Here is a 15225-nt window from a genome sequence, read left to right on the forward strand (position 1 = left end):
ACTGTGCAGTCATCAGCGAACATCCCCATTTCTGACCTTATGATGGAGGGAAGGTCATTGATGAAGCAGCTAAAGATGGTTGGGCCGAGGACACTGCCCTGAGGAACTCCTGCAGCAATATCCTGGGGCTGAGATGATTGGCCTCCAACAACCACTACCATCTTCCTTTGTGCTAGGTATGACTCCAGCCACTGGAGAGTTTTCCCCCTGATTCCCATTGACTTCAATTTTACTAGGGCTCCTTGGTGCCACACTCGGTCAAATGCTGCCTTGATGTCAAGGGCAGTCACTCTCACCTCACCTCTGGAATTCAGCTCTTTTGTCCATGTTTGGACCAAGGCTGTAATGAGGTCTGGAGCCGAGTGGTCCTGGCGGAACCCAAACTGAGCATCGGTGAGCAGGTTATTGGTGAGTAAATGCCGCTTGATAGCACTGTCGACGGCACCTTCCATCACTTTACTGATGATTGAGAGTAGACTGATGGGGCGGTAATTGGCCGGATTGGATTTGTCCTGCTTTTTGTGGACAGGACATACCTGGACAATTTTCCACATTGTCGGGTGGATGCCAGTGTTGTAGCTGTACTGTAACAGCTTGGCTAGAGGCGCAGCTAGTTCTGGAGCACAAGACTTCAGCACTACAGCTGGGATGTTGTCGGGGCCCATAGCCTTTGCTGTATCCAGTGCACTCAGCCGTTTCTTGATATCACGTGAAGTGAATCGAATTGGCTGAAGACTGGCTTCCGTGATGGTGGGGATATCGGGAGGAGGCCGAGATGGATCATCCACTCGACACTTCTGGCTGAAGATGGTTGCAAACGCTTCAGCCTTGTCTTTTGCACTCACGTGCTGGACTCCGCCATCATTGAGGATGGGGATGTTTGCAGAGCCTCCTCCTCCCGTTATTTGTTTAATTGTCCACCACCATTCACGACTGGATGTGGCAGGACTGCAGAGCTTTGATCTGATCCGTTGGTTGTGGAATCGCTTAGCTCTGTCCATAGCATGTTGCTTCCGCTGTTTAGCCTGCATGCAGTCCTGAGTTGTAGCTTCACCAGGTTGGCACCTCATTTTTAGGTACGCCTGGTGCTGCTCCTGGCATGCTCTTCTACACTCCTCTGCACTCCTCATTGAACCAGGGTTGATCCCCTGGCTTGTTGGTAATGGTAGAGTGAGGAATATGCTGGGCCATGAGGTTATAGATTGTGCTGGAATACAATTCTGCTGCTGCTGATGGCCCACAGTGACTCATGGATGCTCAGTTTTGAGCTGCTAGATCTGTTCTGAGTCTATCCCATTTAGCACGGTGGTAGTGCCACACAACACGTTGGATGGTGTCCTCAGTGCGAAGACGGGACTTCATCTCCACGAGGACTGTGCGGTGGTCACTCCTACCAATACTGTCATGGACAGATGCATTTGCGACAGGTAGATTGGTGAGGACGAGGTCAAGTAAGTTTTTCCCTTGGTTCGCTCACCACCTGCCGCAGGCCCAGTCTTGCAGCTATGTCCTTCAGGACTCGGCCAGCTCGGTCAGTAGTGGTGCAACCGAGCCACTCTTGGTGATGGATGTTGAAGTCCCCCACCCAGAGTACATTTTGTGCCCTTGCTACCCTCAGTGCTTCCTCCAAGTGGTGCTCAACATGGAGGAGGACTGATTCATCAGCTGAGGGAGGACGGTAGGTGTAATCAGCAGGTTTCCTTGCCCATGTTTGACCTGATGCCATGAGATTTCATGGGGTCCAGAGTCAATGTTGAGGACTCCCAGGGCCACTCCCTCCTGACTGTATATCACTGTACCGCCACCTCTGGTGGGTCTATCCTGCCAGTGGGACAGGACATACCCAGGGATGGTGATGGAAGAGTCTGGGACATTGGCTGAAAGGTATGATTCTGTGAGTACGGCTATGTCAGGCTGTTGCTTGACTCGTCTGTGGGACAGCTCTCCCAATTTTGGCACAAATCTCCAGACGGTGAGGAGGATCTTGCAGGGTCGACTGGGCTTGGTTTGCCTTTGTCGTGTCCGGTGCCTAGTGGTCCGTCCGGTTTTATTCTTATTATGACTTTTCGTAGCGAGATTTTACAACTGAGTGTCTTGCTGGGCCATTTCAGAGGGCAATTAAGAATCAACCACATTGCTGTGGGTCTGGAGTCACATTTAGGCCAGACCAGGTAAGGACGGCAGGTTTCCTTCCCTAAAGGGCATCAGTGAACCAGATGGGTTTTTACGACAATCCGGTAGTTTCATGGCAACATTACTGATACTAGTATTTTAATTCCAGATTTTTATTTAATTAATTGAATTTTAATTAATTAATTGAATTTAAATTCGCCAGCTGCCGTGGCGGGATTTGAACTCATGACTCTGGATTTTAGTCCAGGCCTCTGGATTACTCGTCCAGTAACATAACCACTATGCTACCGTACCATAACACTCAGCAAAGATACATTCCAGTGAGAAAGAAAGACTCCAGGGGAAGGACGCACCATCCGTGGCTAACTAAGGAAGTTAAAGATAGTATCAAATTGAAAGAAAAAGCATACAATTCCGTGAAGATTAGTGGCAGGTCAGAAGATTGGACAGAATATAAAAAACAGCAAAGAATGATTAAAAGAATAATAAGGAGGGAGAAATTCGAGTACGAGAGAAAGCTGGCTGGAAATATAAAAACAGATAGCAAGAGTTTCTACAGGCATTTAAAAAGGAAGAGTAAGTAAAGTGAGTGTTGGTCCTCTAGAGAGTGAGTCTGGGGAATTAATAATGGAGAATAAGGAAATGGTGGATGAATTGAACAGATATTTTGCATCCGTCTTCACTGTAGAGGATACAAATAACATGTCAGAAATAATTGTGAATCAAGAGGTGAAAGGGAGAGAGGAACTTAAAATATTTACAATCACCAGGGAAAGGGTTCTGAAAAAAATATTAGAACTAAAAGCTGACAAGTCCCCAGATCCTGACGGACTTCATCCTAGGGTGGTAGAGGCAGGGACCCTCAACTCTTTCAAAAAGTACCTGGACCTGCACCTAAAGTGCTGTAAGCTGCAGGGCTACAGACCGGGTGCTGGAAGGTGGGATTAGAATGGGCACCTGGTTGTTCTTCGAGCCGGCACGGACACGATGGGCCGAATGGCCCCCTTCTGTGCTGTATCTTCTCTGTGGTTCTCTGGTCTTAAAAGAAGTGGCTGCAGAGATAGTAGATGCATTGGTATTAATCTTCCAAAATTCCCTAGATTCTGGAAGGGTCCCATCAGATTGGAAAATAGTGAATGTAACTCCTCTATTCAAGAAAGGAGGGAGACAGAAAGCAGGAAACTACAGGCCAGTTAGCTTAACATCTGTCATAGGGAAAATGATAGAATCTATTATTAAGGAGGTTATAGCAGGGCATTGAGATTTTCTAAGTGCCATCAGGCAGAGTCAACATGGCTTTGTGAAAGGGAAATCGTGTTTGACTAATTTATTCGAGTTCTTTGAGGAAGTAACAAGTAACGTGGATAAAGGGGATCCTGTGGATGTGGTGCACTTGGATTTCCAGAAGGCTTTTGACAAGGTATCACATCAAAGGCTATTACACAAAATAAGAGCTCATGGTGTAGGGGGTAACATATTAGCATGGATAAAAGATTGGTTAGCTAACAGGAAACAGAGAGTAAGAATACATGGGTCATTTTCAGGTTGGCAAGATGTAACAAGTGGAGTGCCACAGGGATCAGTGCTTGGGCCTCAACTATTTACAATCAGGAAATGCGTCAATGCCAGATTCATCATTTACAATCAGGAAATGCGTCAATGCCAGATTCATCAGCCGCACTCAGAAGACAGTCCAGAATGTCACCCGAGCACAACGCAACGCCATCAACGCTCTCAAGACCAACCGCAACATCGTCATCAAACCAGCGGACAAAGGAGGAGCCATAGTCATACAGAACAGAACAGACTATTGCAAAGAAGCATACCGACAACTGGACAACCAGGAACACTACAGACGGTTACCCGCAGATCCGACCAAAGAACACACCCACCAGCTCAACAAACTGATCAAGACCTTCGATCCAGACCTTCAAAGCATCCTACGCATTCTCATCCCACGTAATCCCCGCGTGGGAGACTTCTACTGCCTCCCAAAGATACACAAAGCCAACACACCCGGACGTCCCATCGTATCAGGCAACGGAACCCTGTGTGAGAACCTCTCTGGATACATCGAGGGCATCCTGAAACCCATCGTACAGGGAACCCCCAGCTTCTGTCGTGACACTACAGACTTCCTACAAAAACTCAGTACCCACGGACCAGTTGAACCAGGAACACTTCTCACCACGATGGACGTCTCGGCACTATACACCAGTATCCCCCACGATGACGGCATCGCTGCGACAGCATCAATACTCAACACCAACAACAGCCAATCTCCGGAAGCCATCCTACAACTCATCCGCTTCATCCTGGATCACAATGTCTTCACCTTCGATAACCAGTTCTTTACCCAAACACACGGAACAGCCATGGGGACCAAATTCGCACCCCAATACGCCAACATTTTCATGCACAAGTTCGAGCAGGACTTCTTCACTGCACAAGACCTCCAACCAACACTATACACCAGATACATCGACGACATTTTCTTTCTATGGACCCACGGCAAGGAATCACTAAAGAGACTACACGATAACATCAACAAGTTCCATCCCACCATCAAGCTCACCATGGACTACTCCTCAGAATCAGTTTCTTTCTTGGACACACGAATCTCCATCAAAGACGGGCACCTCAGCACCTCACTCTACCGCAAGCCCACGGACAACCTCACGATGCTCCACTTTTCCAGCTTCCACCCTAACCACGTCAAAGAGGCCATCCCCTATGGACAGGCCCTGCGAATACACAGGGTCTGCTCAGACGAGGAGGAACGCGATGGACACCTACAGACGCTGAAAGACGCCCTAGTAAGAACGGGATATGACGCTCGACTCATCGATCGACAGTTCCGACGGGCCACAGCAAAAAATCGCATAGACCTCCTCAGGAGACTAACACGGGACGCAACCAACAGAGTACCCTTTGTCGTCCAGTACTTCCCCGGAGCGGAGAAACTACGCCATGTTCTCCGCAGCCTTCAACATGTCATCAATGAGGACAAACACCTCGCTATGGCCATCCCCACACCTCCACTACTCGCCTTTAAACAGCCACCCAACCTCAAACAGACCATCGTTCGCAGCAAATTACCCAGCTTTCAAGAGAACAGCGTCCACGACGCCACATAACCCTGCCACGGTAACCTCTGCAAGACATGCCAGATCATCGACACAGATACCACCATCACACGAGAGGACACCACCCACCAGGTGCATGGTTCATACTCCTGTGACTCGGCCAGCGTTGTCTACCTCATACGTTGCAGGAAAGGATGCCCCAGAGCATGGTACATTGGCGAGACCATGCAGACGCTGCGACAACGGATGAACGGACACCGCGCAGCAATCGCCAAACAGGAGGGTTCCCTCCCAGTCGGGGAACACTTCAGCAGTCATGGACATTCATCCACCGACCTTCGGGTAAGCGTACTCCAAGGCGGCCTTCGAGACACACGACGGCGCAGAATCGTCGAGCAGAAGTTGATAGCCAAGTTCCGCACCCATGAGGACGGCCTCAACCGGGATCTTGGGTTCATGTCACGCTACACGTTACCCCACCATCGAACAAATGTTATCTGTTTTTAATATAATGGGTCATTTGCTGGCTCTCTCTGCCTTCCGGATGTTTCTGCCTCTCTCTGTGTTTTTTTTTCTCTGTTTTTTTTTCCCTGTTTGTTTTTTTGTTGAATGTGTATTCGGGGCTTCTGCAGGTGACACCTCTCTGTCTGAACACGGTGATTGCCTTGGCAACGGGCAGTTGCAGGGGCAGTCTGTAAACACCATGTATTGTTCAATATGTATAAATGCGTAGGCTTCAAGGAGCTCTTGAAACATTTGCCTGAGGAAGGAGAAAATCTCCGAAAGCTTGTGAATTTAAAATAAAATTGCTGGACTATAACTTGGTGTTGTAAAATTGTTTACAATTTACAATCTATATCAATGACTTGGATGAAGGGACTGAATGTATGGTTGCTAAATTTGCTGATGACACAAAGGTAGGTAGGAAAGTAAGTTGTGAAGAGGACATAAGGAGTCTGCAAAGGGATATAGATAGGTTAAGTGAGTGGGCAAATATTCGGCAGATGGAGTATGATGTGGGAAAATGTGAACTTATCCACTTTGGCAGGAGGAATAGAAAAGCAGTATATTATTTAAATGGAGAGAGATTGCAGAACTCTGAGGTACAGAGGGATCTGGGTGTCCTAATACATGAATCGCAAAAAGTTAGTATGCAGGAACTGCAAGTGATTAGGAAGGTAAATGGAATGTTGTCATTTATTGCAAGGGGAATGGAATATAAAAGTAGAGATGTTTTGCTCCAGTTGTACAGGGCATTGGTGAGACCACATCGAGAATACTGTGTGCAGTTTTGGTCTCCTTATTTAAGAAAGGACATAATTACTTTGGAGGGGGTTCAGAGAAGGTTCACTCGACTGATTCCTGGGATGAGGGGGTTATCTGATGAGGAAAGGTTGGACAAGTTGGGCCTGTGCACATTGGAGTTTAGAAGAATGAGAGGTGATCTTATTGAAACATATAAGATCCTGAGGGGACGAGAAGGGGTTGATGCTGAGAGGATGTTTCCCCTTGTGGGAGAGACTAGAACTAGGGGCCACAGTTTAAAGATATGGGGTCTCCTATTTAAGACGGGCGATGAGGAGAAATGTTTTCTCTCAGAGGGTCGTGAGTCTGTGGAACTCCCTTCCCCAGAGAGCGGTGGAGGCAGGGTCATTGAATATTTTTAAGACTGAGTTAGATAGATTCCTGATTAACAAGGGAGTCAAAGGTTATAGTCGGTAGACAGGAAAGTAGGGTTGATCTTATCAAATGGCACAGCAGGCTTGAGGGGCCGAATGGCCTACTCCTGCTCTTAATTCGTATCTTCCTGCAGTCTACAGCTTTCCTCCTCACTATCAACCACACGGCCAATTTTTGTATCACCTGCAAACTTCTTCATCATGCCTCCTACATTTAAGTCTAAATCATTGATATATACCACAAAAAGCAAAGGATCTAATACTGAGCCCTGCAGAACCCCACTGGAAACATCCTTCCAGACACAAGAACACCCAATCATTTCCCTTTGCTTCCTGCCACTGAGCCAATTTTGGATCCAATTTGCCACTTTCCCTCGGATCCCATGGGCTTTTACTTTTCTGACCAGTCTGCCATGTGGGACTTTGTGAAAAGCCTTGCTAAAATCCACATAGACTACATCAAATGTACTACCCTCATCAACCCTCCTTGTTACCTCCTCAAAAAACTCAATCAAGTTAATCAGACACGACCTTCACTCAACAAATCCATGCTGACTGTCCTTGATAACTCCGTGCCTTTCTAAGTGACGGTTTATCCTGTCCCTCAGAATTGATTCCAATGACTTTCCCACCACCGAGGTGAGACTGACTGGCCTGGAATTACTCGGTCTGTCCCTCTCTCACTCCTGAAACAACGATACAGCGTTAACAATCCTCCAATCCTCCGGCACAGAGAGCACTGCTCCTCCTGCCTGCAGAACTCCCCCCCCCAGTGATCAGTGAGACTTCACACTCTGCCCCCCCCCAACACAACTCTCCCCCCCCCCCAGTGATCAGTGAGACTTCACACTCTGCCCCCCCCCCCACACAACTCTCCCCCCCCCCCAGTGATCAGTGAGACTTCACACTCTGCCCCCCCCCCCACACAACTCTCCCCCCCCCAGTGATCAGTGAGACTTCACACTCTGACCCTCCCCCCACACAACTCTCCCCCCCCCAGTAATCAGTGAGACTTCACACTCTGCCCCCCCCCACACAACTCTCCCCCCCCCCAGTGATCAGTGAGACTTCACACTCTGCCCCTCCCCCCACACAACTCTCCCCCCCCCCCAGTGATCAGTGAGACTTCACACTCTGCCCCCCCCCCACACAACTCCCCCCCCCCAGTGATCAGTGAGACTTCACACTCTGACCCTCCCCCCCACACAACTCTCCCCACCCCCCCCCCCCAGTGATCAGTGAGACTTCACACTCTGCCCCCCCCACACAACTCACCCCCCCCCCCAGTGATCAGTGAGACTTCACACTCTGCCCCTCCCCCCACACAACTCTCCCCCCCCCCAGTGATCAGTGAGACTTCACACTCTGCCCCTCCCCCACACAACTCTCCCCCCCCCCAGTGATCAGTGAGACTTCACACTCTGCCCCCCCCCCCACACAACTCTCCCCCCCCCCCCAGTGATCAGTGAGACTTCACACTCTGCCCCTCCCCCACACACAACTCTCCCCCCCCCCAGTGATCAGTGAGACTTCACACTCTGCCCCTCCCCCACACACAACTCTCCCCCCCCCCAGTGATCAGTGAGACTTCACACTCTGCCCCTCCCCCACACAACTCTCCCCCCCCCCCAGTGATCAGTGAGACTTCACACTCTGCCCCTCCCCCACACACAACTCTCCCCCCCCCCAGTGATCAGTGAGACTTCACACTCTGCCCCTCCCCCACACACAACTCTCCCCCCCCCCAGTGATCAGTGAGACTTCACACTCTGCCCCCCCCCACACAACTCTCCCCCCCCCCAGTGATCAGTGAGACTTCACACTCTGACCCTCCCCCCCACACAACTCTCCCCACCCCCCCCCCCCAGTGATCAGTGAGACTTCACACTCTGCCCCCCCCACACAACTCACCCCCCCCCCCCCAGTGATCAGTGAGACTTCACACTCTGACCCTCCCCCCCACACAACTCTCCCCACCCCCCCCCCCCGAGTGATCAGTGAGACTTCACACTCTGCCCCTCCCCCACACACAACTCTCCCCCCCCCCAGTGATCAGTGAGACTTCACACTCTGCCCCCCCCCCACACAACTCACCCCCCCCCCCCCAGTGATCAGTGAGACTTCACACTCTGCCCCTCCCCCCACACAACTCTCCCCCCCCCCCCCCCAGTGATCAGTGAGACTTCACACTCTGACCCTCCCCCCACACAACTCTCCCCCCCCCCAGTGATCAGTGAGACTTCACACTCTGCCCCCCCCCACACAACTCTCCCCCCCCCAGTGATCAGTGAGACTTCACACTCTGCCCCCCCCCCACACAACTCTCCCCCCCCCCCAGTGATCAGTGAGACTTCACACTCTGCCCCCCCCCACACAACTCTCCCCCCCCCAGTGATCAGTGAGACTTCACACTCTGCCCCCCCCCCACACAACTCTCCCCCCCCCCAGTGATCAGTGAGACTTCACACTCTGCCCCTCCCCCCACACAACTCCCCCCCCCCCCAGTGATCAGTGAGACTTCACACTCTGCCCCCCCCACACAACTCCCCCCCCCCCCCCAGTGATCAGTGAGACTTCACACTCTGCCCCCCCTCCCCCCACACAACTCCCCCCCCCCACAGTGATCAGTGAGACTTCACACTCTGCCCCTCCCCCACACAACTCTCCCCCCCCCCCAGTGATCAGTGAGACTTCACACTCTGCCCCTCCCCACACAACTCTCCCCCCCCCCCAGTGATCAGTGAGACTTCACACTCTGCCCCCCCCCAGTGATCAGTGAGACTTCACACTCTGCCCCCCCCCCACACAACTCTCCCCCCCCCCCAGTGATCAGTGAGACTTCACACTCTGCCCCCCCCCCACACAACTCTCCCCCCCCCCCAGTGATCAGTGAGACTTCACACTCTGCCCCCCCTCCCCCCACACAACTCTCCCCCCCCCCCAGTGATCAGTGAGACTTCACACTCTGCCCCTCCCCCCACACAACTCTCCCCCCCCCCCAGTGATCAGTGAGACTTCACACTCTGCCCCCCCCCCCACAACTCTCCCCCCCCCCCCAGTGATCAGTGAGACTTCACACTCTGCCCCCCCCCCCACAACTCTCCCCCCCCCCCCAGTGATCAGTGAGACTTCACACTCTGCCCCCCCCCCCACAACTCTCCCCCCCCCCCCAGTGATCAGTGAGACTTCACACTCTGCCCCCCCTCCCCCCACACAACTCTCCCCCCCCCCCAGTGATCAGTGAGACTTCACACTCTGCCCCCCCCCCCACACAACTCCCCCCCCCCCCAGTGATCAGTGAGACTTCACACTCTGCCCCCCCCCCACACAACTCTCCCCCCCCCCAGTGATCAGTGAGACTTCACACTCTGCTCCTCCTGTCTGTGGGTGATTGCTGGAACCTCCAGTCGAATTAAATCCACGGTGTTGTACAATTTCTGTGTGTCCAGCTACCACAACGGTCAATTGATGAGCTATCTGTCCTGATTACAGTTTATTCCAGCTGCATTATGGATATACCACTCCCCTCGGGGCTGAATCGTGTTTTTAAACAGACATGTAGAAAGCTCAGCCCTGTCTGGACGGAATTACACACTGAAATCTGTAAGAGTAATATTTGTATTAAAGGAGATTAGTTTATATCTTTTATATTACTAATGAACCAAGTATTTCTTTGGATGCAGTTACCCTCCAGATTCCACATACCCTGCAAATCAAGCTTCTTAAACCTGGTGTGCTTCGTGTGGGAAGGTCAAGGTGCAAGTCGGCTGAGACACGGAGCTGCTCCCGGGCACTGCCCCGGGTAATTCACAAATGTACGGCCTGACAGAACAGAAGGAGCCCTGCCCCACTTGAAATGAATTTTAAAAGAAAATAACATTGACACCTTCAACATAATAGAATGTCAGAGGGAAATATCAATGTCAGTAATTCTGGTCAGTGTCTGGTTCAGGAACAGTGCCTGTCCCTTTAATTCAATCACATACTCCACGCACAAAGCAAACATCCAGTGCAAGAGTATAACAAAACAAGGCTCAGCACCACTATCCAAATATCAAGCCTGTAAACCATCAGCTCTTTACATTGAGCAGGCCTCCACACTATCAACTATTTACCATATTTGCTTTTGAAGGGAAACTTCTTGCTGCTAATAAGAAAGATTTGCATTTCTATAATGCCTTTCACGATCTCTGGGTGTCCCAAAGCAGTTTACAGCCAATGAAATACTTTTGAAGTGTAGTCCCTGTTGTAATGTAGGAAACACAGCAGCCAATTTGCGCACAGCAAGATCCCACAAACAGCAATGAGATAATGACCAGATAATCTGTTTTTAGTGATGTTGTTTGAGAGATAAATATTGGCCAGGACACCAGGGAGAATTCCCCTGCTCTTCTGCAAAAAAGTGGCCGTGGGATCTTTTGCATCCACCTGAGAGGGTAGACAGGGCCTTAGTTTAACTTTTCATCCGAAAGCCGGCACCTCCAGCAGTGCAGCACTCCCTCAGTACTGCACGGGAATGTCAGGCAAGATTATGTGCTCATGTCTCTGGAGTGAGGTTCAAACTCATGACCTTTTGACTCAGAGGTGAGTGTGTTACCACTGAGTTACAGCTGGGACACCTTAACTGGAAAAAAAATCATATTTTCAGTTTACCAGAAGAGTGTTTATTAACACATTGCTTTACAGAAGCATCATCAAAGCCTGCCCCTTCTGTCACCTCCCCTAACTCCTGCTCACTGTCCAGGGGCCACCCCAGTCAAGCAGCACATACACCAATAACCTCCTCACCGATGCTCAGTTTGGGTTCCGCCAGGACCACTCGGCTCCAGACCTCATTACAGCCTTGGTCCAAACATGGACAAAAGAGCTGAATTCCAGAGGTGAGGTGAGAGTGACTGCCCTTGATATCAAGGCAGCATTTGACCGAATGTGGCACCAAGGAGCCCTCGTAAAATTGAAGTCAATGGGAATCAGGGGGAAAACTCTCCAGTGGCTGGAGTCATACCTAGCACAAAGGAAGATGGTAGTGGTTGTTGGAGGCCAATCATCTCAGCCCCAGGACATTGCTGCAGGAGTTCCTCAGGGCAGTGTCCGAGGCCCAACCATCTTCAGTTGCCTCATCAATGACCTTCCCTCCATCATAAGGTCAGAAATGGGGATGTTCGCTGATGATTGCACAGTGTTCAGACCTAGGCACCATCCAGGCTTGGGCTGACAAGTGCCAGGCAATCACCATCTCCAACAAGAGAGAGTCTAACCACCTCCCCTTGACATTCAACGGCATTACCATCGCCAAATTCCCCACAATCAACATCCTGGGGGTCACCATTGACCAGAAACTTAACTGGAACAGACATATAAATACTGTGGCTACAAGAGCAGGTCAGAGGCTGGGTATTCTGCAGCGAGTGACTCACCTCCTGACTCCCCAAAGCCTCCGCACCACCTGCAAGGCACAACTCGGGAGTGTGATGGAATACTCTCCACTTGCCTGGATGAGTGTAGTTACAACAACACTGAAAAAGCTTGACACCATCCAGAACAAAGCAGCCCGCTTGATTGGCACCTCGTCCACCACTCCCCTAAACATTCACTCCCTTCACCACCGCTGCAGTGTGTACCATCCACAGGATGCACTGCAGCAACTTGCCAAGGCTTCTTCAACAGCACCTCCCAAACCTGCGACCTCTACCACCTAGAAGGACAAGGGCAGCAGACACATGGGAACAACACCACCTGCACGTTCCCCTCCAAGTCACACACCATCCCGACTTGGAAATATATCGCCGTTCCTTCATCGTCGCTGGGTCAAAATCCTGGAACTCCCTTCCTAACAGCACTGTGGGAGAACCTTCACCACACGGACTGCAGCGGTTCAAGAAGGCGGCTCACCACCACCTTCTCAAGGGCAATTAGGGATGGGCAATAAATGCTGGCCTTGCCAGTGATGCCCACATTGAGAATGAATAAAAAAATGTTTTTTGAAACATATCAATGGCTCCCTCCCCTTCATCATTGCCATGATCACTGCCTCCTCAAAAAAACCACCTTCAATCTTCCATCCTCTCCAACCTCCCTTTCCTCTCAAACTTCTTGAATGTAGTCACGTCCCCTTTGTTCCCTTCTCTCAACAAACATCCTGTTTCAATCCCTCTCATCAGGCCTCCACATCTCCCCCAGCATCAAACTGCCCTAATCAACGTCACCACTGACACCTTTGGGGCTGTGACCATGATGCACTGTCCCTCCTTGTCCTGTCTGTAGCCTTCGACATGGTCGGCCATGCCATCCTCCTCGAACACTGCTCTTCCATTGGCTGGTTCTATGGGACCACTCGTCTGTCTGGTCAGTGCCAAAGCATTTTTACCATTTGTTTTTTTTCCTATCCGACACTTTTACCTCCAGAGTCCACCAAGGATCTGCCCACGGCCCCTTCCTCTTCCCTATCAACACGCTGCCCCTCAGCAGCACCGGGTCAGCTGCCACACTGATGCCACTGACACCCAGCTCGACGTCAGCGCTCGCTCGATGTCGGCCGCCTCTGTATTCGAAGTCTGTTGAACCAACATCCAGTTCTGGACGAATCTTAAACTTCTTTCAGCTCAATATCGAAAGACTGAAGCTATTATCTTCCACAGCCCCTGCACAGACCTCGCACCCTTGGCACCGAGTCCAACTCCCTTCTTGGCCACTGTCTCAGGCCGAACCTGTTTGCAACCACAGCCCTGCTCCGCTCCATCACAAAGTCTATCTCAGCCCCGCCAGCACCAAAACCCTTTGTCACCTCCACATTTTTCACTTGGCCGCCTGGAACAAGAACTGGGCAGGTGCCGTAAAGGACAGGCAAACCACTCCACCAGGTTATTGTCCAGGCGGCCAACTTTACAATTCTCTCTCCTCCTTCAGAATCTCCTCAAAATTCATCTCTTCAACCAAGCTCACGGTCACCCTGCCTAACCCCCTCTCCACCCCCCACCCCTGCTTGCACAGTTTCCTACACTTATAAGAACATAAGAAATAGGAGCAGGAGTAGGCCAATCGGCCCCTCGAGCCTGCTCCGCCATTCAATAAGATCATGGCTGATCTGATCCTAACCTCAAACCTAAATTCATGTCCATGATCTTATCTTGGGATATTTCATGTTGTTTAAAAGGCCACCATTAAGGTGGTCAGCATCTCCCAAAGAACCTGGAATGTGAGCTACACTAAAATACAACACAGTATCACATGTCATGAGACCCCCCTCTCTCTCTCTCTCTCTCACACACCCTCCCAAACAAAAAAATACAACCAAACTTCACCAAATGCAGGTTTTCCCCCACAGACAGAAACCCCTTTAAATCACTGGCACCGTAAATCTCTCCCAGCACCCCTCTGAAAATTGATTTTTTTAAAAAAAAAGTCCCCAAAGTTGCAAAAAATGAAAAATATTTGAGCAGAAAACGGTTTGAAAATTGCAGACAGATGTGCAGATTGCACGGATTTAAATTCAGAATAATAAACCAGATCACTAAATCCATTTATTAAATACACAGGGAGGGAGGGGGGTACAAACCAGACCCAACACAACACAAATGGCAATCACCCTGCAGACTGGCGGGCACAGCCTGCCAGAGTGTGCGGGAGCCGCTCTTACCTGCGGGTCCTCAGCCTGGCTCAGGCTCCAGTCCTTCTTCTCCCCGTCTGCCCAGCAACGGGCTCCGCTCTTCACCCCGAAGACGGAGTTCTCCTTGCGGCAATGGAGAACCTCCGTATCAGGCGTCTAGCTCCCTCCCAGGGGAGGGAGTCCATGGGTCGGAGGCTACGGTGGAGCCGGGCTCGCTGGCTGGCAGCAAACAGCGGAGGTCTCTCCGCATTCCGCAGCAACCCCTCACCGCTACTCTCTCTCTCTCTCTCACTCTCTGTGTCTCCCTCTCACTCTCTGTGTCTCCCTCTCTCTCCCTCTCTCACTCTCTGTGTCTCACTCTCACTCTGTGTCTCTCTCTTACTCTCTGTGTCTCTCTCTTACTCTCTGTGTCTCTCTCTCACTCTCTGTGTCTCCCTCTCACTCTGTGTCTCTCTCTTACTCCCTCTCTGTCTCACTCACTCCCTCCCTCTCCCTCTGACCCTGCTAGAAACTGCGTGAAGCCTGAAATTTGAAGCCCAGTCTGGGAGACTGCGCCCTCTGTGCACAAACCACCAGCCCTGCACCGGGAAAGCCCGGGATATATCCCAGCACACCCAGGATTAATAACAGGGACACATGGATCAGGAGGCAACTCTCAGATTTTTTCAAAAAATCATCAAACAATTAAACGAGGAAGGCACAGAAATGGCCATTGTATCTG

General features: G+C 50.9%; 1 protein-coding gene across 1 annotated transcript in view; it reads right to left on the reverse strand.

The window, feature by feature from the left end:
* LOC137320682 (growth hormone receptor-like) overlaps positions 1 to 14992 on the reverse strand; it is a 221288-nt gene extending 206296 nt beyond the window's left edge. The window contains exon 1 of the mRNA XM_067982360.1: positions 14535 to 14992. The gene's annotated coding sequence lies outside the window, so the exon portion shown is untranslated. The remainder of the gene's footprint in view (positions 1 to 14534) is intronic.
* Positions 14993 to 15225: the final 233 nt, after the last annotated feature.

The sequence above is a fragment of the Heptranchias perlo genome, chromosome 4, assembly GCF_035084215.1.
Source record: "Heptranchias perlo isolate sHepPer1 chromosome 4, sHepPer1.hap1, whole genome shotgun sequence".
Classification (NCBI taxonomy): Eukaryota; Metazoa; Chordata; class Chondrichthyes; order Hexanchiformes; family Hexanchidae; genus Heptranchias; species Heptranchias perlo.